The following is a 26,745-nucleotide window of genomic DNA, read 5'->3' as shown; positions in this document are numbered from 1 at the left end:
AATTATGAAGGTATGGTTTATTATTTGAACAAACAAACAAACAAACTGAAATTCTTACCCATCTCTACCCCTCCCATAACTTCCCTGTTCATTCCTTCTAGAACATTTGATGGGTCAGCACTTATCAGTCTTCTAATTTCATTTCTGGAAAAGAACTGGTGATATATACAACCATACTTCCTTTTTTTCATTTTCTAGTATGACAGTCTGTGACATTTTGTTCTCCCTGAAAAAAAATAGAATAAAAATAAGATAAAAAACAGAGGGCTATTTTCCATGCTGCATGATCACTATCACTCTGGAATGAATTATGAAAGAAACCTACCCTTAAAAATATACCATGGGCCATTAAAACTCCTCATTAAGAATGATAAATGAATTTGGTTGTGTTCTTAGCGGAAAATAGATCGTAACAGGAGCCTGGGCACAGCTAGCATGCAAAGTGTCATATTTGGGTAAAACATGAGCATCACAATATTATCATGCACCAGAGGAATGCCTGCAAAATATACAATTATGTTGATTTGTGTTTTAACAGAAAAATAAAGGTTCACTTCCCATGTTCAAGGCTGCTTATCAGTTTTTCTGACCACATTGCCTAATTTCATAGTTTTGCATAGAATTAGGGGAGCGACACATGCAAATACCCATCATGACAATCATGGTTTGCTTTGAAATATATTGCAAAGCTCTGTTGTTGCTCTGTCAAGTGGGTGAATGCCAAATCACTGATGTGTAAGGCTTTTGCATTGTTTTTCAAAACATCAGAGTTGCTGCACATCATAAAAAGAAAAGTCATCCCTTCCACTGTGAATAACAAAAACACTCACCTGTGGACTCCTAATTACAAATTGAAGGGATGTAAAAAACAAAAAAAGGTTAAGATCATTTGTACTGATGCAAATCTTTTTATTTCATATTTTTAATACCTATCTATAAACAGAGGTTTTGTCTATACATTGCACACTGGAATATTGAAAGAAAAATATTAATGACAAACTTTATTGTCAACCTCAATTCATGGTGACCCTATGGATGAAACTTCTCCAAGACTCCCTGTCCTCCACTGCCCTGATCACATCTTGGAGGATTAAGCTCATGCTTCTCTGATTGAGTCCATCCTTCTGGTATGTGGTTCCCCTCTCTTTCTGCTTCTTTCTGCCTAGCATTATTGTTGTTGCTATTGAATCATGCCTTCTCATGATATGCCCAAAATACAACAGCTTCAGTTTAGTTATCCTGTCTTCCAGGGATAGTTTGGGCTTGATTTGTTTAAGAACCTATTTGTTTGTCTTCTTGGCTGTCCGCGGTATCCTCAGCACTGTTCTCCAGCACCACATCTCAAAAGAGTTTATTTTCTTTCTCTCAGTTTTCTTCACTGACCAGCTCTCACATCTGTACATGGTGATGGAGAATACGATAGCTTGGATGGTCCTCCTTTTTGTGTGTAGTTATATCTTTGCTCTTTAGGATCTTGTCCATTTCTTTCATAACTGCCCTTCCCAATCCTAGCCTTCTTCTAATTTTTGACTGCAGTCTCTGTTCTGACTTATATCTGAACCAAGGTATGGGAACTCTTTGACTATTTCAATCTCATTATCTAGGATAAACCCTTGTAGAGCTTCCTTGATCATTATTTTTATTTTCTTAATGTTGAACATCAAGCCTTAGCATTTTTCTCCTTGAGTTTCATCAATAATTAATTAATTAATTAAAATATGTTGGTGTGGAACTGGGTTTTTTTCTGAATCATAAGATTAGAGACCAAAATGAATTTGACATTTGATAAAAAACTGTAATCTCAACAGCAGCTTATGAATCTGCATACTTCCCTCGGCCTCTTGCTAGAAATCAAAATATTAAGCCACTCTGAATGTATTTATGGAGATAATATATATGTATTTTAGAAACTGATTTTTAAAAACAAGTTTTTTCTTGTTGTTACCATAAGCTACATAGGAACTGATATCTAAAGTTCAAATACTTGACAGTGAATCCTTAGTACTGCTTATGTTCACTATTTTTAGCACAGTCATATAGGGCCCAATTTGATGTGATGCTAACTATATATCTTTGCAATTAAAATGTTTAGGGTTTTACGAGGAAGATGATGAATGCAAAGTTCTAACATATAGTACACATCTTTTACCGATGTTTCTCTTGACCATAGATCTTGTTCATGCCCTAATGTTTTGCTTAACCTGACCTAGATCTTTGTTCTGAGAATAGAGTACAAAACTAAGAGTACATTTGGACTATGGACCTGTACACATAGGTCCCCAAATTTCTAGTATTGCAGAGTGAGACTGTAAAAATTGTTAACATCAAGAAATTGTATGTAAGACATGCTGTGTATGCATCCCTTTGGTAACTTCCCCCCACCCTTCTGTTTGGATGTCTAAACTGTGTTTCTAAATGCTCAGCTGAGGGTTTAAGTTACTGCAATGCTAGAAATTTGGGAAGTGATGGAAAATTTCATTGGAGGAGTGATCTTATTGGTGGAAGCAATGCTGTCATTTTGACCCTCCTCATAGCTACACCACTGGACTAGAACCCAGATTTCCCAAACCCCAGTCCAACACTCAGGCCAATTTTGATAGACAACATATGTCTACATCTACCTTTAGGTAGATGAGAGGAGTATATATTTTAGTTTTGAAAAATTCAATTTGGAGGCATCAGCCCAAATATTAATGCTAGTCCCCCACTGCAGTAGACCCACTGAATGAGGAGAATTAACACAGGTTTTAAATAACTGTTGAACAATGAATTTGAAAAGTCTACTTGTCTACTGGACCAGATATAATTCAGACCTAAGACTCCAATAATAAGATTTACCTAGGAATGTCTCACTGAACTTTGTGGAATTTACAGAAAAACACAACAACATCAACATTACTAAATATTTTTCAATGTACCCTGTATCTTGCTGTCAAGTTTTAGTTCCTGAAGGGACAATACAACATGGAGCTACGGGGTAAAGTACAACATGAGTCAGAAGACTGGACAGGACTCTAATATTTGTGGGAAGATAATGCATAATTTTATTTTTTTTCTATCCAGAAAGACAGGTCTAGGAGGAATGTTGCACAGAAACAGATGGCAGTTCTAATTAGATTTTCAGGCCAATATGGGTTGTACATTTCACTTCATCTTTCCACAGCATGTTTAAACTTTACTGGGCTATAATGTCCCTAATCCAAAGATAGAAGAAAACCAGGCTACTGATATTTTTGGGTAATTCGGCAGTCTAAAACTAATGTATGTCAGGATTTGCTACTTACATCCTGGATTGGAAAAGGTAGATGACGTATCTGTGCCCCAAGCTTCTTTCTGTAGTAGCTAATCAGTTCCATATTCCTGGGATAGGGAGTCCACTATGGGTTTTGTTCTAGACTTGTGAAACTTTTATGCACCCTTTTTATTCCAAAGTTCACTTATGGCAACTCCATAAATGAAATACTTCCAAGTCACCCTATCATCCACAGCCCTACTTAGATCTTGTTGTGTTTTCTTTGATTGAGTCCATCCATCAAGAATGTGGTTTTCCTCTTTTCCTACTGCCTTATACCTTACCAAGCATTATGGTAAGTCATGTCTTCCCATGATATGGCCAACGTACGAGACTCTCAGTTTAGTCATCTTGGTTTCTAGGGAGAGTTCAGCCCAGATTTTGTCTAGAACCCCTTTATTTTTCTGCTTAGCAACCCACAGTATCCTCACAACTCTTCTCTAGTGCCACACTTAAAATAATTTGATTTTGCACATTCTTACTTGACTTTCTTCAGGAAGCATTCTTAGTCCTTGCTATTTTCTGCTAGAAGTATGATGTTATCTGCATATCTTAATTTTTTATGTTTCTTCCTCCAGTTTTCATGTCTCCTTCCTCCAAGTTTAATTCTGCTTCATGAATGATATGTTCAACATGCATATTAAATCGACAGAGTGATAAAAATCAGACCCCTTTGCCAATTGGAAACCATTCTGCTTCTCTATATTCTCGCTTAACAGTAGTCTCTCATCCCGAGTATAGATTACACAGCAGAACAATCAAATGTTGTCGAACACATATTTCTTTAAGTGTGATCCTTTGTTTTTCATGATCTATACAATCAAAGGCTTTGTTATAATATATAAAGCGCAGGCTGACTTTTTTTAAAAAATTCTTTATTGTGCTCTATTATGCAAAGTATGTTTCCAATATGATCTCTAGTGCCTCTCATTTTCCTGAACCCAGCTTAAATATCTGGCATTTCTCACTCCATTTCTCATAAAAGACTTTGCTGTAGAACTTTGAGCATCACTTTACTTGCATGGGATATTAATGCAATGGTCCTGTGGTTACTGCAATCCCTAGTGTCCCCTTTCTTGGAGACTGGAATGAATATTGAGCATTTCCAGTCTGTGGTCCATTGTTTTGTTTGCCATATTTGGAAAATATATTTTAGGTAGAACTAGATAAATTTTTTATTTATAGTTTTGTTTTGTTCTTTACTTTGAGAGCAACAAAATCAGAAGGGATGCACTTTTCACTATTGAGAGGGAAGCAGCTTTTAAACTCTCTGTCCCCATGTAAGGTGGTCTTGATCTGGATCATCCTCTCTCTAACACATGTTTACATGTGAGTAATTAAATGTCTAGGGGCAGCTATACTTCATATAAGCTAATGTGTAGTATGACCTTGAAGTATGACCCTATGGCAAACTAATGTGATATTTCAACAATATATCACCAGTGCCATAGCTCACATGTTAACTATTGCTATTGAAGTGGTTAAAAATCCAAAAAGACAGATACACTCATACCTAATAAGAAAAGAGATGATGACTTGATCAGTTGATTGCCAAAGAAAATTAAAATGGAGAATCTGTTGGTAGCTGTTGAAGGCATGCTGACATAGGTACTTAAGAGGTTTTGATTTGTAGGCTTTCCCATATACTCCTTATACAGCATAATGTTATTAACCTGATATATATGCCTAGAGACGAGTGCTTAATGAGGTGTATATAGAGCTGATATGCCCTTTGCTTGGCCTTCCTTCCTTCCTTCCTTCTAAATAGGCAGCAGCTAGAACAAGTTTGGAGGATTCTTTTAAACAGAAGTACCCATGCTTTCTGGGTAACATTTCTTTGTTGAAGTTCTTTGTTTTAAAAACCAAATAACAGAATCAAAGAGTAGAAAGAGACTTCAAGGGGCATCAAGTCCAATCCCCTGCTATGAAGGAAGATACAATCAAAGCACTCCCAATAGATAGCCATTCAGCCCCTCTTTAAAAACCTCCAAAGAAGAAGACTCCACCACACTCTGAAGAAACATGTTCTACTGTTCAACAGCTTTTACTGTCAGGAAGTTATTCCTAATGTTGAGGTGGAATTTCTTTTCCTGTAGCTTGAATCCATTGCTTTGGGTTCTGTTCTCTGGAGCTGCAGAAAACAATTTTGCTCCATCTTCAGTATGACATCCCTTCAAATATGTAAATAGACTATCATATCACCTCTTAACTTCCACTTCTCCATGCTAAACATAGCCAGCTCATAGGGCATGGTTTCCAGACTTTTCACCATTTTGGTCACCCCCTCTGGAGTTGTGCTGCTGTCAGTTCTGCCACCTCTCATCTTCATTTCCCTCTTCACCCCTCCCCTCACAGCTACATCTCTTAAACTTCTGAGGAGTCCTTCCTTAAAGTGAGGCATAGCTGCTAGAAATGGGGTGAATATATGAAAATATTTGGGAAAACATGATAGAAAATAAAAACTATTCCCTGAGTATCAAGACACCCTGATGAAGAGAATCCTAGAATAATGTGATTCTTCTCCGCTTGAGATTTATTCAAAGCAAATTTGTGCTTGATCGTTTTGCAGGGAATATACCATTTTCTGCACAGGAAAAATAATTTTCTGTACAGAAAATATGATTGAAGACACTGTTTTCTGAACAAATTTTGTGCAATCTGCAAATAATCTTTAAAAACCACCTATTTTTCAAATACTTTTTTATAACATGAAGAAAGTTGTTAAAGTTATTAATTGCTTCCATTGAGAAGAGCATTAGTGAAGAATTATTGTGGCTTTTCACTGTGAATGGAGGGTCCATCATTTGTACTTCAGGATAAATTCAAACCTGGGTATTGTTATTATAGTGCTTCATAGCAGTTTAATTGTGAAATATGAATGAGTACTGTGTTACCCTAGCCTTTTTTCTATAAGTGTCTGCCTAAAGGTTAAATGTTGCTGGGTTGCTGGAATGTGAAACTCCTGTGTGGAAGGTATAACATTTAGAGACAAAATGCTCTTAGTTTTTCTTTAAAAATAAATTGTTATCAATGGTTTATTAAGGGTCTTTGTTGTTCCAGAATTTGGTGTAGGGTGGACTGAACTGCAGAATAAATGGCTATAGCATTCAAAAATGTGTGAAGAGAAAGAGGAATTTCAGGGAAGCAGTAACCCATGGCATAAAGACCAGAGAGTTCCAGAACACATAGGGGCCATTCAGACTACCTTTTACCCCAGATCAGAAACCAGATTAACCACAGGAAGTTCATATTCGCCCCAAATCTCTCACAAGAGAATCCGAGGCTTTCACATCAGTTGAGGGGCAAATGCCCCTTAGCGTGGGTCATTTGGAAGTAGAGTAAAAGCTGTATCTTTTGGGGGGGGGAATGGGTCCATCGAATATGAACTCGTCTCCTATCATGATCGGGTCACGTTCAGGGGAGGGATTTAGGGCAGAGGGAGGGCAGAGGGCTGAACATTCTTCCCTTCATCGGGGCAACGGAGGAGGAGGAGGATGAATGATGCAGGACGCAGGGGGCCATGGAGGGCAGCATCGGAGCAAAGGATGATGATGATGATGAAGGATGCAGGACACAGGGGTCCATGGATGTCAGTATCGGAGCGAAGGAGGAAGAGGAGGATGAAGGATGCAGGATGCAGGGGACCATGGAGGGCAGCATCAGAGAGAAGGAGGAGGAGGAAGATGAAGGATGCAGGACGCAGGGGGCCATGGAGGGCAGCATCGGAGCGAAGGAGGAGGAGGATGCAGGGGGCCATGGAAGGCAGCATCAGAGTGAAGGCAGAGGAGGAAGAGAAGGAAGGAGCCAGAGAAAGGGTCAATTCAGGGCAGGTCATAGGGAGGGCAGGGAACGGAACAAGCCTCTGCTCTCAGAGGCAGCTTTCTCTCTCTTTTTATTTTTTATTTTATTTTTGACAGTTTATGCGCATGCTTTTTGCTACAGGTAGATACATATACAGTCATCCCTCCATATTTGCGACTTTGATATTTGCAGATTTGATTATCCACGGATGCAACTCTGTGGTCAACTTTAAAAGTTGCACTGAAAGACTTAGAGATTCCTAGAGAGAATACTCTATTAGGCATTTGTAGCTACTCCAGTGCCGTTCTATGGTCACTGTATGTTGGACATTGACCACAGAGTTGCACTGGAGGACCTAGAAATTCCTAGAGAGGTATTCTCTCAGGTAAGAACAGTGTTTTTGTTATTTGTGATTTTTCCATATTCATGGAGGTCTTGTGCCCCTAACCCTAGCAAATATGGAGGGACAAGTGTATAGATAAAATGTGTGTCTGCTTGTGGTACTTTCCCTTTCATTTCCTTGCTCCCAGAACAGCACTCTGCAAGAGCAATTTTTTCTAAATTAATTTTTATATGCGAATGCTACAATGCGAATGTTACAAATGCTTTCTCTTTCAATTTGGCAAATTGATACAGAAGGCTTTTGCTACATATGTGTATTCTGGAGTGGCAGTGAGGGAAAGCAAAGGATGCAGAGATGGCATTCCAAGGTGAGGAATAATAATAATAATAATAATAATAATAATAATAATAATAATAATTGTATGTGTATGTGAGGCATTCTGGGGTGGCAAAGCAAGAGGTTGCAGAGATGGCATTCTGGGGTGAGGAATTATTATTATTATTATTATTATTGTGATGGGAAGAGGATGCATGAGGGGGAGGGCAAGGGCTTCGGAGGTAGCATTGGGCTGGAAGTGAAGGGGAGGAAGGAGGCTGTGACGCTGTGGAAATCCATGACTTTGGGGGAGTCACACTCTGTAAGCCTCAGGGGAAAGGCAATGGCAAATCTCCTTGGAACCAATCTTGCCAAGAAAAACCCAGGATAGTGTCGTTTTAGGGTTGCCATAATCTGTAGTGACCCAAATATATAGAATACACACACACCTGGAGGTTTTTAAATTTGACAGAATATACACACACTCCCACCTGTTTTTTTTTAAAAGGAGGGGGGAAGCACACTTGTGATTGCCCAACGGCAGCAGGAAATGTCACCCTGATGAAAGCTGATGTTTGATTGACAGCAAAGGTGCCTTCAGTTTAAACCAGTACCTGCAAATGTGAACTCTCCAGAAGAGATGCAAGGGAATTCAGGGTTTAATTACCTTGATTGAGGTAAATATATAGTGGGCACTTGCTTCTGGAGAGATTCGGGAGGAGGGACCTGATTCTGCCCAGTTCCATCCAGCGCAAATAGGTGAGTCTGAATGGGGCCATAGATGTTTCTGTTAAGCATGGCCCACCATGGAATCTACTGAACTGGATATACTGAACGGAATATACAATACTGTACCCACCCCCAAAAGGAAGCATCTATGAAACTGAACTACTTTGCCAAAATAGAATTTATGACCAGTTAAGAAAATTATGACCAGCCCTCAGCATTTACAGAGATACGGACCTAAGTCCCTCTGGAAAAATATTGCATTACTTTTGAAACTGATGGATGGTGATGAAGGAGATGCAAATGAAAAGGAGGGAAGCAGAAGCTATTTTTTGAATATGCAAATGCATATAAATGGCTTTGTATTAGTATGCCTTTTAGAAATATGCATATTATTTTGTAAATAATGTTTATAAATTATTTTTCACTCAAAATCTGCTGTTATAAAGAAAAAAATAAACTGGAAAGAGGGCTCTGCAGGTGATAGAAATGGACAAGAACCCCTGACCTGCTGAAACACATGCCAGGCAGATTACCTTTGATTCATACATCACAAGTCTATTTTCATCTCTGATCTATTGGAGGGCATGCAAAAACATTTGTTCTGCTAAGATGATTTCTGGGAGAGCTCTGTAATCTGTTTCCAGGTTTCCCATTCCTACCATAAAATGTGCCTCTTTTCTTATTAGCTACAAGTTTCTCCTTGTCTCAATGAAGAGAGACAGTTCTAGCCTCATTTCATCAGTGGATGGAGGTTTCTTAGTATTTTGCTTAGAGGCAATTTACACTCTTGTCACACAAGAGGAACTAAGATTTATAAGACAATACTGAGCAAACCTAAACATTGCATCCTTCACAATAAGAACAAACTTTTTTGTTTGTTTTTCTTCTAAAAAAAGATCAAAACTGAAATGGGAAAAGTAGGTGGGTTACTCAGATTATATGCAACATGGCATATAAAATAACTGGTCTTTGATTCTCATAGAATCATAGAGTTGGAAGAGACTGCAAGGGCCATCCAGACCTACCCCCTGCCATTCAGGAAATCTAAATAAAAACAGCCCCAACAGATGGCCATCCAGCCTCTGTTTAAAGACTTCCTTGTGCCTCTGTTCTTTATTGCTAACATCTCTATGAGACAAGAAAGAGCTTATGCTCTTAAAAGTTACAAGTGCAGAAGTTGAAAGTATATTTATTATGGTCAATATTGGATTTACTGTCCATTCAGCAGGCTGACCTATTAAACTTCCTTATGGGATCCAGCCTTTGTAGATATATCTTGGAGAATAGATTGGTGGATGCTTTCTAAGAATCCAGACCCAGAATTTACAGCCCATGGGAGGCAGAGGTCCAGGGTACCTCCTCCCCCACTGAGGCAGAGGAGGATATGCCATGGAGTCAAGCATGACATTGTGTACAAGGAAGGGATGATGATATTTAAGCATGTGCTCCTACTCCCTGTTTCCATCTCTCTGATTGGCTTTCCTGTCCTTCCTACTGGTCAGTGCAGTCTTTGGCTGGTCACTGTGGGATCAGGAAGGAATTTTCCCTCTCATGAAGATGCTTATGGAACTGATACTTCCACCTATCCGTCACTGTTGCATGACAAGAGTAAGGGGGAACTTCCTAAGATTATGCCACAAATAGATGGTCACGTCAGCTAGGTAGTACATTGGTGAGCATCCAAAGACAGGAAAGGGAATTCTCTCATCTTTCATCTGAGCTATGAATTCTTTATAACTATTTAATAAAGTTGCCTGAGTTACCCAACTAGGCAAAGTTGTGTTGTGGTTTGACTGTTGGACTAGGACTCTGGGAGTCCAGAATTCATATCCCTGCTCAAACTTCTTCTGCATAGGTCTTGCCAAGGAAACTCTCTAATAGGATTACCATAAATCAGAGTCAACTTGAATTTGCATAACAACAAAGTTACACAACTCCAGAGTCCTGCCTCTGTTTTCTTAATGGGCAAAAGTGAAAACATACATTATCTAAGAGTCAATTTAAAGATGAAGAAATACTTGAAACTGCACACAAAATAACTTTCAGATTTCCTTCTTGTGTTCAACTGTTTCCTTTACTACATATACCTGTTCGTCCTGTGATCTGATGACTTTGAATAGCCATGAACAGAGTACATTTATCAACCTGAAGTTTTTGTCATTAGTGTCATTGTCCCTGTGACTCCTTAATTAGTAAGAGATATGCTAATTGATCAGTTTATAGTGCCCTGCCTTTGTCCACAGTAACACAACTTAATGGATGAACAGTTGGAGTTGGGAGCCTGAATCCCTGCTGAGAGTTTGGTGTTACTGTATATGTCAGCACAAATCTCTAGATAGCCAACACTTAAAATTACTGTTCCAATTAATGTTTCCCCCTTAAATGTCTTGTACCAGCATATTTTCCTGTTTTATATATCTTCTAAAAGCTCTTCAAAGTTTGTTGATACTGAAATGGTTTGTTCAAAGGATAGAAGAAAATGGGGACTTTAAAAAAAAAATACATACCTCAAACTATTAACATTTTAAAAATACTTTAGGTGATCTTTAGATTTTTTTACTACATTTATAACAGATTACAGTCACCACAACCTTGTTCATTTATAAGAAGATTTACACCCAAGGATCTGCCCATAGGATGACAGCCTATGACACAAAGAGTGTGGGAAGCATGTATCAGTGTGAGAAGCATGTATCTGAGCTTGTGTCAACACCCAGCTCTGCTTTATACTCCAGAAATAAAAAAGAAAGCCAGCTAAATTACTGTACAGTCCTAACTGAAAGATACACAGACTGAGGCAGGAAGAGAGATGTGATATAAACCTCTTCTCCTGACAAAAGTGCTTTTCTGTCAGAAGATCTCTTCTGCTGACTCATCTTAGCAGCCAAGAGGGGTGTAGATTTAACACTGCTTTAGCTGGCTGAGTGGTGGCTCAGCTGGCCCTTGATAGCCATAGAAGTTTTCCTTCAGCTGCCTCTAGATTGTGGAATGACCTGCTGGAAGTGACTTGACAAGTGAATACACTATATGAATTTAAAATAGCATTAAAGGTCAGTCTCTTGGTCACCCGAGATGTTCTTTTTTTAATTGTGAATTTTAAATTATGAATGTTAAGTTATGGATTGATTAAACTATGGATTAAAGTATGGGTATGTACTCATCTTATTTGCTCTTTTAAATTTATATTATGTGTTTTAACTGGTTTAGTGTTTTTAACTGAGGTTATGTTTTTAACAGATGTTATATGTTTTATATTAATCTGTTGTTGTTCTCCACCTCAATCCATGTGGAAAAGCAGGTAAGTAATAGTAATAGTAATAATAATAATAATAATAATAATAATAATATGGTAGTTAGGGTTGCATTCTTATTCAGAAGTGCTACAAGGCCATTTTGCAAATATTCAAACTCTCATAGCCTATGAGTGTATGGGTTTATGTGCTTCATTCCAAAACATCTGTTCCTCAGAAGTCACTCAGAGATAAACCGAAAATGTGTTGGCACTCCATGTTAGTACAGTTGGGCCTCCATATCCATGGATCCTTTATCCACAGATTCAACGATCCACTGATTGAAAATGTGTCCTCTTTCCCCTTCTCAAAATTCCCAAAACCAAACTTTGATTTTGCCATTTTATATTAGGGACATCATTTTACTCTTTTTGTGTGTACAGTGGACCCTTGTTATACACTGGGGTTTGGTTCCAAGATCCCCCGTGGATAACAAAATCCATGGATGCTCAAGTCCCATTAAATATAATGACATAGCAAAATGGTGTCCCTTATAAAAATTGGAAAATCAAGGTTTGATATTTGAAATTTATACTTTTTTTAACATTTTCAAACTGTGGATGCTTGAATCTGTGTATAAAAAATCAGTGTATAAGACGGGCCAAATGTATTTTGTTTCTTCGCGTCATTTCCAATTTATGGTGACCCCAAGGGGAACCTATCACGGGGTTTTCTTCGCAAATTTCTTCCGAGTGGGTTTGCCATAGCCATCATCTGAGGCTGAGAGCATGTGACTTACCCAAGGAGATTCAAACCCTAGTCTCCAGAGTCATAGTCAAGTGTCCAAACCACTACATCATGATGGCTCCATGACATTGTGTATAATGGGACTTGAAGATCTATGGGTTTTGGTATCCATGGGGCAAGGGGTCCTGGAACCCAAGCCCAGTGGATACCAAGGCATCACTGTATTTGCACTTTTCTAGGGTCATGCAGTGTTGACAAAGGTAGGAAGACAAAATCTATTGCTTCTCAGCAGCCTACAGTTTCAATGTCTTAATACATTTTTCCTGGCTGCTGTGTACATGCCCTTTTCTTTTTTGCTTACACCACCTACACTGGAATAATTCTGCCAGTGAAGTTCACCAACTGGATTCTGGCCATAGTCTGAATGGGTCCTGTATTAATCTGGAGATCTGTCCAGTGCCACCTCAATTATTATTATTATTATTATTATTATTATTATTATTATTATTATTTAACATTTTTATAGAGTGCTGAAAAGTTTGCACACAGTGCTTTTCATGACAGAAATCAAGATAAAATAGAATAGTAATAAAACCTACCATAAGCATGAGTCCACCAGTGCATGCATTAAAATGTTGGCCTTCAAAACAAAAAGAAAAGGCCTAATTCTGGCAAGATTGTAGTGAAAACATCTACATGACTTGGTAGTGGCCTGGGTCTGTGGAATAAAAAACAATAGAGAGGAATCAAACATAACACCCAAACTATGTGCCTCTTTAACAGGTTGAACAGAAATGCCATCTACTATAACTGAAAAAGAATAATGGAGACATGGCTTGGGCAGGAAAACAAGTACCTGTGTTTTGGCCATGCTGAGTTTTAAATGTCGGTGATTCATCCATGCAGAAACAGCAAGACATCATGACAACTACTGCTGAACATTTGGGAAGAGCTCAGGAGTTTAAAAATACAGCTGGGTGTCATCAGCATAAAGGTGATCTTGATAGCCATACGAGCTAATACTATTTCCTAGGGACAAAATATATAGGAAAAACAATGAAATAAATTAAAGGGTTATCAGGGAGTAATTTGTATAGAAGACTGATTAATGGCTCATGGATGCAGCAGGTATTTCTAATAATATCACCACCAACAACAGCAAGTATGTTCAGAATCCTGTGTTACATGGAGGGCCATGATTTGTAAGCAGAACCAGCTACAAGTTCTCCTCCCCAGAGCTCGGCAGACAAGGAGGGGGAAAGGTTATTAATGTCCTGTTATGAGTGCATAAGCTCTTCCTTATCTCTTGGAAAACCAAGCTAGGGTGAATAGTTCAGTGAAGCCCAACTGTGGCACTGAGTATCACTATATACGTGCAAGGTAACTTTTCTGCTCATTCTAGGTTGTTATACAGTTCTGTGAACTGTGCTGACAAATTTTCACAGCTGCCAGAGATCTCCAATGGTGTGCATGTACGTGTGGGTATGTGTGCATACAGGACATACTGGCTGGGTATTTCAAAAAGGTAACATTTGTAAGCATGCATGCATGCACGTGAACATTGAAGGGTATATATCATACAAAAATACAGCTATTGAATTTCTTGTTTTGTTCTTCCCAACTGCTGAGTTCTCTGTTCAATAAAATTGTGCTTAGATAGTTGTTTATATTCCATTGTTGTGGCTATAAAACATCTGCTAGATGTGAGCTCTTAATACTCTTCCCATAAGCTTGGTAAGGCCAGATTCAGCTAACCCCATCTTATAAATAACATTAATTAGAATAATAAAATAGTGTTGTTAATACTTTGCAGCCCTTTTTATTTAAAATAGTATAATCTGAAAGTAAAAATGTGATCATAAACAGACTAGCATAATTCATGTAAACCTGCTGAGAAAATTCTATTCCAAACTGGCTGCACATATAGCATATAACAGCTGGTATCTAATGCATGGGGGCTTAGATGACTTCCAGAAATGATAGATTATTCTTTTAAAAGGTTATATTCTAAACCATAATATATGCTACAGTGCTCGATGGATTAAAACAGCAGGCATTCCATTTGTAATATCTTTTAAAATAGCTTGAAATGACTTTTGAAGTATGCTTAATGTTCACTTCTAACGTGAGGAAAGATGCTCTTCATAATGTCACTATGGTTTGTCAAAGAGGGAAAGGAGACAAAAATTGCAACAAAAAAACACTAGTATCCATGTTTCTTTGTCAAGTGTTTATTTTCAGCCATTAAAAAAAATGCTCCACAATCACAAATCATTGTGAGTGTCAGAGTGATAATCACGATTAACTGTATCACATCGATTTTACTGCTGCTTAGAGTAGCATCTGCTCTGGTTATGAGCAAAGCTTTAAATCATAACAAACATGAAGACTGACAATTTTCCAAAAACATGTTTGTCTCCAAAATTGCAATTCTGTGTTCCACTGCAGGAAATTATCCACAAACTCTCCCTAGTCAGAAGATAATACAGAGCAATTAATTATTTGGTATACAATGAATCAGACTTATTAAACAGATATTCCTACTGAAAGAAATACTGCTTGTGACCCTCTGAACAATAATAAATTATTCTTTGCCTATCATTTTTCTAAAACAAGTGTATACAGTTCTACAATGTTGAGAATGAAATACAAAATATTGTGAGGCAACAAAAGCCTACTACTATGATTCTTATTTGCATGTTAAGATGATTGTTTATTAAATTTGTATCCTATCTTTCCTTCAAGGACACTAGTTTCCCCCTGTATAATAGCAAAAGGAAATCATCTTTGTTGACAGACAAATAATTGAATAGGTTTCCTAGTTGAATAGGGAACTAAAACTGTCTGCCCCACCCCAAGGTCCAGTGTTGACTAATACTATGCTAGACTGATACCACATCCTGTAATATTTGACATGTTGTCATGAAAAACTGGACTCCAAGTCCATCTTCAATTTTATTTAGAAGTTTGGTATGAGAGTTTGCCAGGGAAGGGGGGGGGTGTCACCACAAGAATGTAACAGCACACATCAATTGGAAAGAAAAGGCCACAAATTTACTGCTAACAGCTGTAAAGTAGGTTGGTCTACCAAAGCATGAGGTCTGGATCTGGATCATCAACCTATTTGCTTGGTCACAGCCAAGCTTCAAGGTGACAAAGAGGTGACCGGTTAATCACTCATGAGTATCTTCGGTAACCAGTTTATCACTTAATTGCATAACCACCTCTAGTCACTGGGGGATTCTGGCTTGGTGCTGCCCCCAATAATGGCAACACCAGGATGCTCCCAGCACCCACCAGTGCCCATTGGACTTTTGTTCCAGTGCTACACAGCACTGGAAAACATGCCCAACAGATCCAAGGCCTATGCTACTGCCACCGAAGGCAGTCCCCCAGGGCACCTTCCGCCAGCCCTACGCAGCCGTGAACCTGCCCTCATGAGAGTCCCACATGAATCCATGTCTGGGTGAATATAGTCCACATAAATCCCAGATTTCCACCTGCCCATTCTCTTGATGGAGTCCACCAGCAAGCCACAACCCAGTGCAGATGTGGCAGCCTCAATTTGGAATGAATGTCCTCCAAAGTGCTTTGGCAGCAGCCCCGCCCAGTGTATAGCCAGGCACAGCACAAACATGACTTGGAACCAAGTCAGCGGAGAGCCATTGGCATGTGTGAACAGTGGGACTTCAGTCTGTGCGCAGGATTCCAGATATTTCCACAAATATCTGGCTGGGCACAGGCGGGCTCGGTGAAGCCTTCACAGCACAATGGAATATACCTTCCCATATTGGTCACATTTCGACCTGTGGAGAAGTAAACAAACAATATTGTCCACAAAAGAAACATACTCCCTCTGCAAGTATCATTTAGAACTATCAAATTTTGAAAAGGGCACCAGCTCACCCACCCTGAAAGCCCCCAAAATGCAGTTATGAAAGCGGCTCTAAACAGGCTGGCCTCGGCCCTGGAAGAGCAAACCTGTTCCAGCTGCTCAGAGAGCTGGGCAAGGATGTTGATGCAAATCGGCCTCCTGCCATCCTTTCTACCCACATGTGTCCTCCTCCAGCCCTCCAGTGCCCTCCTGACTAGGAAGGATGAGTAAGGGTCCCCAAACCTCCCAACCTTGGAGAAGAAGGTTATAGTGGTCAAGTGGACTGACATGGTCCAGGGTGCCAACCTGCCTCCCTTAACCAAATCATGAATTGGAAAACCATACCAGAATGTAAAGGCCAGTGGGCCTGGAGACCCACTGCCATGAAAAATTCAGACAGCTTGGAAATTTCTCTTTTATAGGCTCTAAGAGTGGTTGGAGCCAGCAAAGACAGGACACCCTGTATCACAACAGATTTCCAACCTCCCATAGATCTTCCGGGAAGGCATGGGCAAGAGGTCTGCCCTGGGCACCAGCTGGCAAAACCTGGCCTCCTGAAAATAAGAGAGAGAAGGCCTGCAATGTTATTTTGGGGGCCTGAGGTGAACCAGGCCTTGAAGGTGATGTTTTTGCAGAGACAGTAAAGCACAAAATGTCAGCTCAACAGCATGACTCTCTCCAGAGCTCTGGTGGTCCTAACAACTGCCTGGTTGTCACACCAGAAGCAAACTGACTTGCTGGCAAAGTCCTTGCCCCAGATGTGAATGGCTACCACAATGCAGAAAAATTTTAAGAATGTGAGATCATGGAGGATCCCTCCGTGAGTCCAATGAGCAGGCCAGCACTGAGTGCACCTGTGGCCTTGGAAGAAACCTCCAAATCCCAGGCTCCCAGCTGTATATGAGTGTACCTGAAGACCCTGTCCCATGGGCACTGCCACAGGAAGACCACGTTGTACTCCCTGAGGAACCCTAGCCAAAAATTGAGTTCCTGTTTGACACCCTTCATGAGACGGATGTGATGGTGTGCCACTTTTATCCCTGTCATGATCCTATCCAGCCTAGCACAAAAGGTGATATGACTCTGGTTGCAAAAGTGAGATGACTCAAAATGGGAATGGAATACGGTGACACCAATATCAGTTCTGTCCTTTTCACTAACTACAGATGAGGCAATGGCTATTTTGAAGTGGTGCTTTGACTTGCTAACAGACTGGATGAAGGCCAATACATTTAGACTCAGTCCTGAAAAAACTGAGATGGAACTACTAGGTATCCAATAGGCTCAGCTACGTGGTCTGGTCTAGATAGGTTCACTACTTTGAAAAGAGCAGGTTCATAGTTAGGGGGTTATAATAGATTCTGACTTGTACCTGACACTGACACTGGTTTCCTACGCCAGTTACACTTCTGCTTGAACAGAATTAGCCTGACTACAGTTGTTCATGCACAGCTAACGTCACATGTGAATTATTGCAAAGTATTTTATGTGGGGCTACCAAAGATGATGTCTGGAAAATTCAGTGAAGGGCAGAATGTGACTGATTGCTTTGAATGCATTTTTCCCAAGTGTCATCTGCACTAGTTATCAGTCAGTTACAGGGTTGATAACCAGATGTCAGTTCTAAGCTTTACAGCCTTAAAAGCCTAATCTACATGAAGGTGCAACTGCACCCACATTTTCCTAATTATTAACATAATCTTCAGGGGTCTTTCCTGGAGAGCACAGGTCATAATGCCATGATGGGTAGCTACCAGGGAAAGAGCCTTCTCAATAGTTGGCCCCTATCTGTGTAGTGCCTGCCCAAGAGAGATCCAACTGGCTTCTTCATCAGTAGCATGCACATATCAGCCTAAAATATTTTCATCCTACATCAGGCATTCAGGCCATGATGCTTATTTTTTAATATTTGTTTTTACTGATTGTTGTTGATGTTGTTGTTGACTGTTACAATTTTAATACTTTTTATACCAGTTCAGCTCCAAGCCAAACTGGGAGGCTGCCTCTGCCATTTTCCATCAAGGCAACAGCTGAGGCTGTTTAATATTGTTTTCAAGACCGTGTGTGTGTGTGTGTGTGTGTTGAGAATGGGGATTAATTTCCTATTGTATCTGTTTTGCCATGTTAATTGCTATGCATTTTTACTGTTATTTTTATTGTTGTTGTAAACTGCTATGTATTTTTTTTGCTATTTATTGCTAGTGTGATTTGCCATGTTATTTGATTGCCATTGTTATTTACTATGTATTTTCTTTACTGTTGTAAGCTGCCCTGATTCCTTGTGATTGAGCAGGATATAAATTATTATTATTATTTTGTTTTTGATCATTAAATTAATGAGTTATTTTTCTTTTGCAAACCATTTGCATTGCTAGTTGGGTGTTGATATGAATCAGTTAGTTAGTTTTAGTTAGTAGCAATTAGTAACAAGGGCACACAGAAAGATTTCAATACCATGTTAAATAACAAGATTTTTGTTGTGATGGTTGTGATGGTTTTAAGGCTTGGTTAAGAAAAAAATGACCATGATTTTATAACACAGTTTATGCTGCATAACTTTATGCACTTTGCTATGTAGCAGGGGCGCTGAAAAGCCCTCCTAGTGAATTGTGAAGGTGCCTACCTGGACACCAGAAGAGCATCCTGATACACTTTAGACCCTACCCATGCGTATCAATACAGTGGTGCCTCGGGTTACGAAATTAATTCGTTCCGCCATTCCTTTCGTAACCCGAAAATTTCGTAACCCGAAAAGGCTTTCCGTTAGCACTGGAAAGCCTATAGCTGCACTTTGCAGCATTTGAATTTCGCGCCGAAATGAATTTCGTAACCCGAAAAATATTTCGTAACCCGAAACAGTTTTTGCCAATCCAACTTTTTCGTATCCCGGAAATTTCGTAACCCGATCATTTCGTATCCCGAGGCACCACTGTACTTCCTAGCTAGTTTCTTCTTCCTTTGCACCTCTGGCTGGAGGGGGATCTTACCCACTTTCATAAAGGGTTGAAGACTTCCCCCTTCAATTCATTGGATTAAGTGGCTGAGTGTTCCTAAGGTGGCCAAGATGGCTAGTGACTGATGGTTTTTTTGTTTTTCTTTTTAGCATATTAGTATATTATTTTAGTATTTTATTGTTTTATAGTGTTGAGTTGTTTGTTTTCAATTATATATGTTTTAATGTACTGCCCTTTGATGAAAAAACCATTGTTGTTGTTGTTTCTGTTGTGCATCAGTCCCAATTACATCAGTGGCTTCCCTATGTAGTAATGTAAAGATTACTGCATACCACCATATGATCTCTGAATGTGCTTGTAGTTAATTAATGAAATAAGAGATCTGAAGGAAACCTGGAAATTTGGGGGGGAAAGTTACATGAAAGCAAAAGCCTGATTGCAAAAATGTTTGTTAATAAAGCTTTATGGCAGTATTTGTTTGATTTGACTTTGTACTGAATACCACAGTGCCTTCACTTTCTGCAATTCACTTCTTGTCATTCACTTTCTGCAATTTTGTCACACAGTGTTTCAGGTTTAGAGTAAAAAATTTTCTGCAGTGAAAGCTTCATGCATGTTGGGGAAGATGGCAATTCAACTTGTTCTTTCAGTTATTCTCTTTATTTGTTTTGTTGACAGAGTTGTCAAAATTCATATATGTCAGAACTGCTTAAGGCTGATGTCATACTTCTGTGTATGTGCATCTGCAGTTTGTAACAAAGGAAAATAGCAGGAGAAAATTCAAAAAAATATTTTGTGAAGGAGGGAGCAAATTCTATGGGAACCGGAGCAGAATGTGTCAATCTGGGAAAGAGTGGCAGCAGGGAAACCAATTTGCTAAGTAGATGCTATGAAAACTAACTGTGAGCCAGAATAAGGAAGGATCATAATAGTGCCTTCAGGACTGATTTTTTGTAGCTGTGTCTCAGGGCCTGAATAGATGGTCCAATTGAAGCAGCTTCCAGCTGCTTTGGAGGTGTGCTATTTAAATGACGCATGCCTCCAAAGCAGCCGGAAGCCATGCCAAAACTGAACTCCAGTCCTTAAGACCAGGGCAAAAAGGAACCAGGATAGTCTAACTCCTGGTGGCACTGGTCAGACCCTGCATCCACAACCTGCCTTGGGAGAGGCCATGTGGACAGCAATGTTCTGACTCACTTTAAGCTGGAGTGGACTCAGCTTGCTCTTTCATGCCTGTCTGTTCCACCCTTAAGCCTACAATCCTGTCCAAATCTATGTACTGTATGTTATGTGTCATTTTTTCAATGAAATTTTCTCTTACACCTTTTTGTTGTTTTTTTAAATCTTGCTTTTTACAGTCACAATAGAACCTGTTGGTTACACAAGTAATGGGACAAAAAATAGAGGAGTGCTGAGAATAGCTTTCAGGAGGATTTTGCCCTAAACGGGTGGCCAAAAAGGTGGAAAGGGGACAAAGAATGGGGAGATGATTGTAGGAGAGAAAGACATCACTGAATAAAGAATGAAAATCAACTAAGGTATATGCAAGAGAGATTGATTATAAGACAAAACAAGGGAGGAAGAGAACAGAATAGCTAGGTGGGAGTGAGGGTTGGGTCAAGGTGAACTGAATCTGAAACAGGTCAGTGAATAAAAGTTTGTCAAAATGTACTCACTTTGAGTGTCCTCAAACTTAGATTGTAAGTGGGTGTAAGAGCCAAAGAATGAATTAGAAACAGCGCCTTCAGATATTAAAGCAGAGTCAAAAGGTCACTGCACTGTGATAACAACTATGAATTTTATCTGTCTAGATAATTAAAGCAGCACTGAATGAAAAGCCAACATGGCATATATTAAAATGCAGCCTGAATATTTTTCTATGCACAGAATTTTGAACATCAAAAAGTTATTGTAAACTTTATTCTAGAATCTCACCATGATATATATATATGTGTGTGTGTGTGTGTGTGTGTGTGTGTGTGTGTGTTTGTTTCTATAGGGTTAAAATCATGAAACAGTGTTAAACCTCTCCTTAAAATCTTTCACCATGGAAACCCTAAACTGAAACAGCAGTTAGTGATACATACAATAATGCAGTAGGGCAGAGCAGAGGGCAATTACGAGTGGTGATGTGGTTAACAATACAACTGGACTCAATGGAAGTCAAACTATAGATGTGCTGAAAGGGGAAAGGAAAGTCTGAAGCTGCACAATACAAATAATAGGAACATGGAATGTAAGAAACAAGAATCAAGGGAAGCTAGACATAGCAAAACAAGAAATGGAATGCATAAACATTACAATGTTTGAAGTAAGTGAGCTAAAATGGACAGGAATGGGATGTTCTAAGTCAGACAACTGCACAGTGTTATACTCAGGCAATGAAAAGATTTGAAGAAATTAATAGTTAGGAAGGATTTAGAAAATCAGTCAAATTATGTAATGCAAACTCCAACTGATTCATGTCAATGAGACTTCAGGAAAAGCCCATCGATATAACCATAACCCAAGTCTATGCACCAACTACAGAGAAAAAATAAGAAGAAATTTAGTCTCTAATCTTGAATCCAGGAAGAAACTGATCACGCACCAAATCAGGACTTCCTTTTAATCATAGGTAATTGGTATGCAAAAATAAAAAGCAGAGCAGAGTCAAAGATAGTAGGAAAATTTGGTCAACAATCTGTTCATCACAAACACATTCTTCAAACAACCAAAGAGATATTTGTACACATGGAAACCATCTGATGCATCACACAAATCTATGTATAACTTTAGAAGATGCTGGTGCTCTTATATGCAACATGGACATTTTGTTGTGTTTTTGTTCTTTAAATCAAATGTAGCCTGAATTTCATTGGCAGCTGATATGTTCCATGTTGGGGGGGGGGATCTAATCTGAGTTTTAATCTGAAGTTTAAAGGATCCAGGGTTTAAAGGAACTATCCTGGAACAGAACTAATCCTGTTCCTAAAATAGGTTCATTACCTTGGATAAATCCTTTAAAGTTTGGAATAAGATTTGTAAATTCCACCAACATGGAAGCCAGTCATCATCATTCTGAATTATATGATCTGTATGAATGATGGATAGTAAACACATATTATTATTATTCCTAAATCTGCATGACAAATTCTGTGCTAGGAACTATCTAGGGTAATGAAGTTCCACCTACTGAGCATTGAAACTCTGTGGCAACTCCTGTAAGACATATCCTTGAAGATCTTTCGTTCTCCATTAAAAGACTCCATGCAGACAAAGAAACTTTAAAAACAAGTCTTTTCTGTCCCTTCTCAAGCTGCTTTTTTAATGTCTCACCTGAAGAAAAGATCTATAGATCCTGGAAGCTTGCATACACTTTAGTTGACTATGGAAATAATAAGCTTTTTGAATTAATCTTATGGCCAGTGCAGCTAACTATGCTTTCTGTATGGCTTGCTGGCTACCAAAATTAGCTAGTGGGGAAAAAAAGACTGTTATGCCATTTTAAAATGGGACATTGACTGCATCTTATCCATGAATTACTCTGGGGACTATTGAGCTTACACTATCACAACTCACTTTTTTTTAGTTGTTATAGTGGTTTGAATTCTCTATCAACTGTACAAGGATCCTAAATCTCCTACTAACCCACCTACAGTTTCTCAACTGCAGCCCCCTGAACCTACCCATTTCCTCACTGGTGGAGAGTGGGGGCAGCAACAGACATGTGCCCAGCCAATTTCTACTCCTGCACCCCTTGCCCAGGGAGCTGGGCTGCTCCATAGAGGCGCCGGGGCTCTGCAAGGAGGACCAGGAGGAGAGGAAGGCAAGGGATGGTGAGGCTCCTGATGAAGAGGAGGAGGAGGAGGAGGAGGAGGAGGAGAAGGCAAGGCAAAGTGTTGTGACCTATGAGTGCTTTTTTAAAAAAAATTGATCACAGAATCGATAGAATAGTTTAGCAACCACTTGCCTTTAATCATCGATTAATTTTTATTTTAAAATTAAAAACCCACCCATCGGCCACACCAATTTGTAAACAACAAGTAAAAAGGCAGCACTGGGTGTGTGTGACATCTCCCAAAAACTGGGAAGGGATGGTAAATACCTCTCTGCCATTTGTCACTCCCCTCCAGAATGATGCAATTCCAATCTTTTGTTCCCACTTGCTGAACACTCTTTGGAATCAATTTTTTTCAAAAGAACTACTTTGAAACTACTGTCTGGAAAAATCGGCTTTTTTGCATTTGCCTCACTTCATCACAACTGCAATAGATCACACCAAGAGCAAAACCAGTTTCAAATGGGAACAACGGTCATATAACTGGATCGGAAATCCACTTTATTTCATAGTGGTAATGAGACCTAACTGTGTTTGGCCAATTGCAGTGTCAGAGCCCTCTCCAGAACAGTGTCCTGAATGCATAGAAGTCTAACGTCATTCTGAGCACTCAGGATGTTGGAGGTGTGGCTTATATTCACATTGCCAGGTTACATAAGGCACCAGTTTCCTATCCCTTTAATGGTTGTGTAGAATAGGGAATTTCAGCATGTGTAGTTTGTTCCTTATCTCACTATTCTCATCGCTGCCCTATTTTTAATCTTCAGTGGAGATGGCCACGTTTTCCTAATTATCCTGTTTGCCACAGTGTATCACCTTCCTTATGACAGTGATAGATTTGTGATGTGAAAGGATTCATTGTTTTTCGTTTGAAAAAGTTCAGGTGATCTGCTCCCTTTGTTAAAATGAAGTAGCTTCCCTATATTTTAGGGTATATACCATCTCGTCAAGAAATTAATCATCTTTGTCATTTTGTGTGATTGAATGAATTGTCCTACTTTCTCCAGCTTCATTACTTTAATTTTGTTTTCCAGTTCCATAAGTGCCTTTCTGACTGCACCTCAGTCTTCCAACAAACCCAAATATTATGAAGTACTTACATTTTAGTATGTAGGAAGGCTTCAGAAGAGTATTCCTCCTTACAATTACAAAATGTGTAGTTCAGCATTTTCTAATTCAATGGTAAGAAAAATACAACTGTAATAAATTTTAAAGCTATTGGTTTTGAACATTTTCCTCTCCTCTGCAACAGATGCCAGAGGAACTGAAACATTTGTCAAAATATCAGGATGCTGGCAGATATTTATGGATGATTTTTCTGTTGCAAAGGTGGGTAATAATTCCTTCTCCCTCCAGTCCATAAACTATCTTCATTTTACATATGTTCATTTAACATAGTGCAAAGCAGCCTTCCCCAAACTGGTGTCCTGCAGATGTTTTGACCATATCTTGAGGAAGAATAATACAGGACAAGAGAGTCTCTCCAGTTCCGCCACTGTTCAGTGATATCACTCCATTATTTTCAATGGAAGTAGCTATTAATTCACTGTACATTCTGTGGTATGTGTAAAATGAGTAATCTATCCTGTTTTTCTGACCCAGTAAGAAAGCTGGCTTAATATTAGTTTTTCCTCCTCATCTTTGATTTATAGCCTATATATCCATTTGTATTTCTGCTTTAATAGGATAGCCTCCCCACCCTTAAAAACATTTAAATTTAACATGTCAATAAGATACAGAATAATATTTTTACATGTCAAACACAAATTTATTTTCATGATTAGTTCTGCAATATGAGATAGCCATGTTGGTTCTACCATTCAGTTGTTGGTTGTTGTGTGCCTTCATTTCTGGCTTATGGTGATCCTAAAGTGAACCTATCATGTGTCATGCCCAGCCTGGAAGATGGCTTGGAGGACTCAGAGGATGAGCTAGAGCCTCTGGGATCTGAACCTATAACGGAGGAGCCAGAGCCCCAGGGGCTTGAACCTGTAATGGAGGAGCCAGAGGCTGGCCCTAGTTCTGCTGGAGCAGAGTCTATGGCCCCTCCAGAGGTTCAGCAGTCAAGTTTGCCTGGTGCCGAGGCTGTGGACATGGAGGAGGATCTGGGCAGTGTGCCTACCTTCAATGAGCGTCGAGCAGAAAGAGAGGGCCTTCGAAGATCTCGGAGGCTTTATCAGAAGCGTCTTCGTAATCAGGCACAGCTGAAGGCCAGCTCCTTTGCCTTCTTAAGCACCTGGAGCATGTGTGGTTCTTTGCCAGTGGATATCTTTTAGAGGAAAGACTCTGTCTCTGGCTCCTTGGCTTCTTGTCTTGACTACCCGGAAACTTGACCTTGGACTGCTTTATCTACCTGCCTATCTGTTACCCTGAACCTCGGACCGTCTGACAATTCTTCTGGTAAACCCTTTTGGTAAAGCTACTGCAACTCTCCAGGACTGTGTAGCTTACACTGACTTTGCTGTGCTGGGAGGGGGTTGTTTGTTTGAAAACTAGCTGTCTTATCAGCCCTTTGGCTGCTTTCCCGGACATCATGGGGTTTTCTTGGCAAGGTTTGTTCAGAGGAGATTTGTCACTGCCTTCCCTTGAGGCTGATAGAGTGTGACATGTGACTTGCCCAAAGTCACACAATACACCTAGTAAATATTAAAGCAATGGAATAAACTTGATCTGTATCTCTTTCCTGGACCCTTTAAAATTTTAGCATTAATTCCAATGGCCATTGCTTTGCTTTTAATATGTACATAGTGCCAATGGGAATTGAAGACCCATAAAACATAATAACCAATCATATTTACAAGATGCTTGAGTGGCAGAGCTTGCACTAAGCAGGGGGTTGAACTTGATGGCCAGTAAGCCCCTTCTGATTCTACAATTCTATGATATAAAACCACTTTGTCTGGGTTCCTGGGTTCCTACTTGGTTGGTATTCAGCAAGGACAAATATTTCTCCCTCACTTTCATTACATATGTTTCCTTGTTCTGATGGCTATCATGTATTTGTAGAAAGGTACCTGTGGACAGTTATGTGCTTTTCACCTGTAACAAAGTTTAAGGTGCCATTCCCACTGGGCAAAAAAAGCGCCTTATTTCGCTGCGATTCTGACTTGGATTTTTTTCCTGAGTCGTAATCGAATCTGACCCATCATTCCCATTAAAAATGGGTGCAAACAGACCTGGGTTTTTTTACCCCTGTTTTTGTTCCCATTGGTGTTTTCCCTGTGTTAATTTGAAGTGGGTTATTTTGCTCCCTGTTCCCATTGCCCTTCTGGAACCTCTGTTTTTTAGAAATCAGCTGTCAATCAAGCGCCTAAGTGCTTCATGTCACAGCCAATCAGTCTCTTGGGCATTTTTCCCCTCCGGGAAAGGGAAAAGGGAGCCTCTATTCACCCTAAATCCCTTTGCATCCGAGGCTCTTCTGTGTCTCCCCAGACTCTCTCTGGGTAAGAGAGAAGAGGAGCCTGCATTTGCCCCAAATCGCTTTGCATCCGAGGCTCTTCTGTGTCTTCCCATAGTTCCTCTGGAAGAGAGAAAGAGCCTCTATTCCCCTCAAATCCCTTTGCTCCCTTGGCTGTCTGGGGGGCGATCAAGCAAGCATATAATGCAAAGCCCATCTGCTGCTCAGGAGCTCAGGCGGAGG

General features: G+C 39.6%; 1 long non-coding RNA gene across 1 annotated transcript; it reads right to left on the bottom strand.

Annotated features, from left to right (window-relative positions):
• LOC121923228 lies at positions 1 to 25,287 on the bottom strand. Its single transcript, XR_006102334.1, has 4 exons — positions 25,228 to 25,287; positions 13,314 to 13,486; positions 13,057 to 13,175; positions 1 to 226 (listed from the first exon to the last, which is right to left on the bottom strand). It is a non-coding gene; the product is annotated as an uncharacterized LOC121923228 (long non-coding RNA).
• Positions 25,288 to 26,745: the final 1,458 nt, after the last annotated feature.

The sequence above is a fragment of the Sceloporus undulatus genome, chromosome 2 (genome assembly GCF_019175285.1).
Source record: "Sceloporus undulatus isolate JIND9_A2432 ecotype Alabama chromosome 2, SceUnd_v1.1, whole genome shotgun sequence".
NCBI classification, from domain to species: domain Eukaryota; kingdom Metazoa; phylum Chordata; class Lepidosauria; order Squamata; family Phrynosomatidae; genus Sceloporus; species Sceloporus undulatus.
This window is presented reverse-complemented; position numbering and strand designations above follow the sequence as displayed.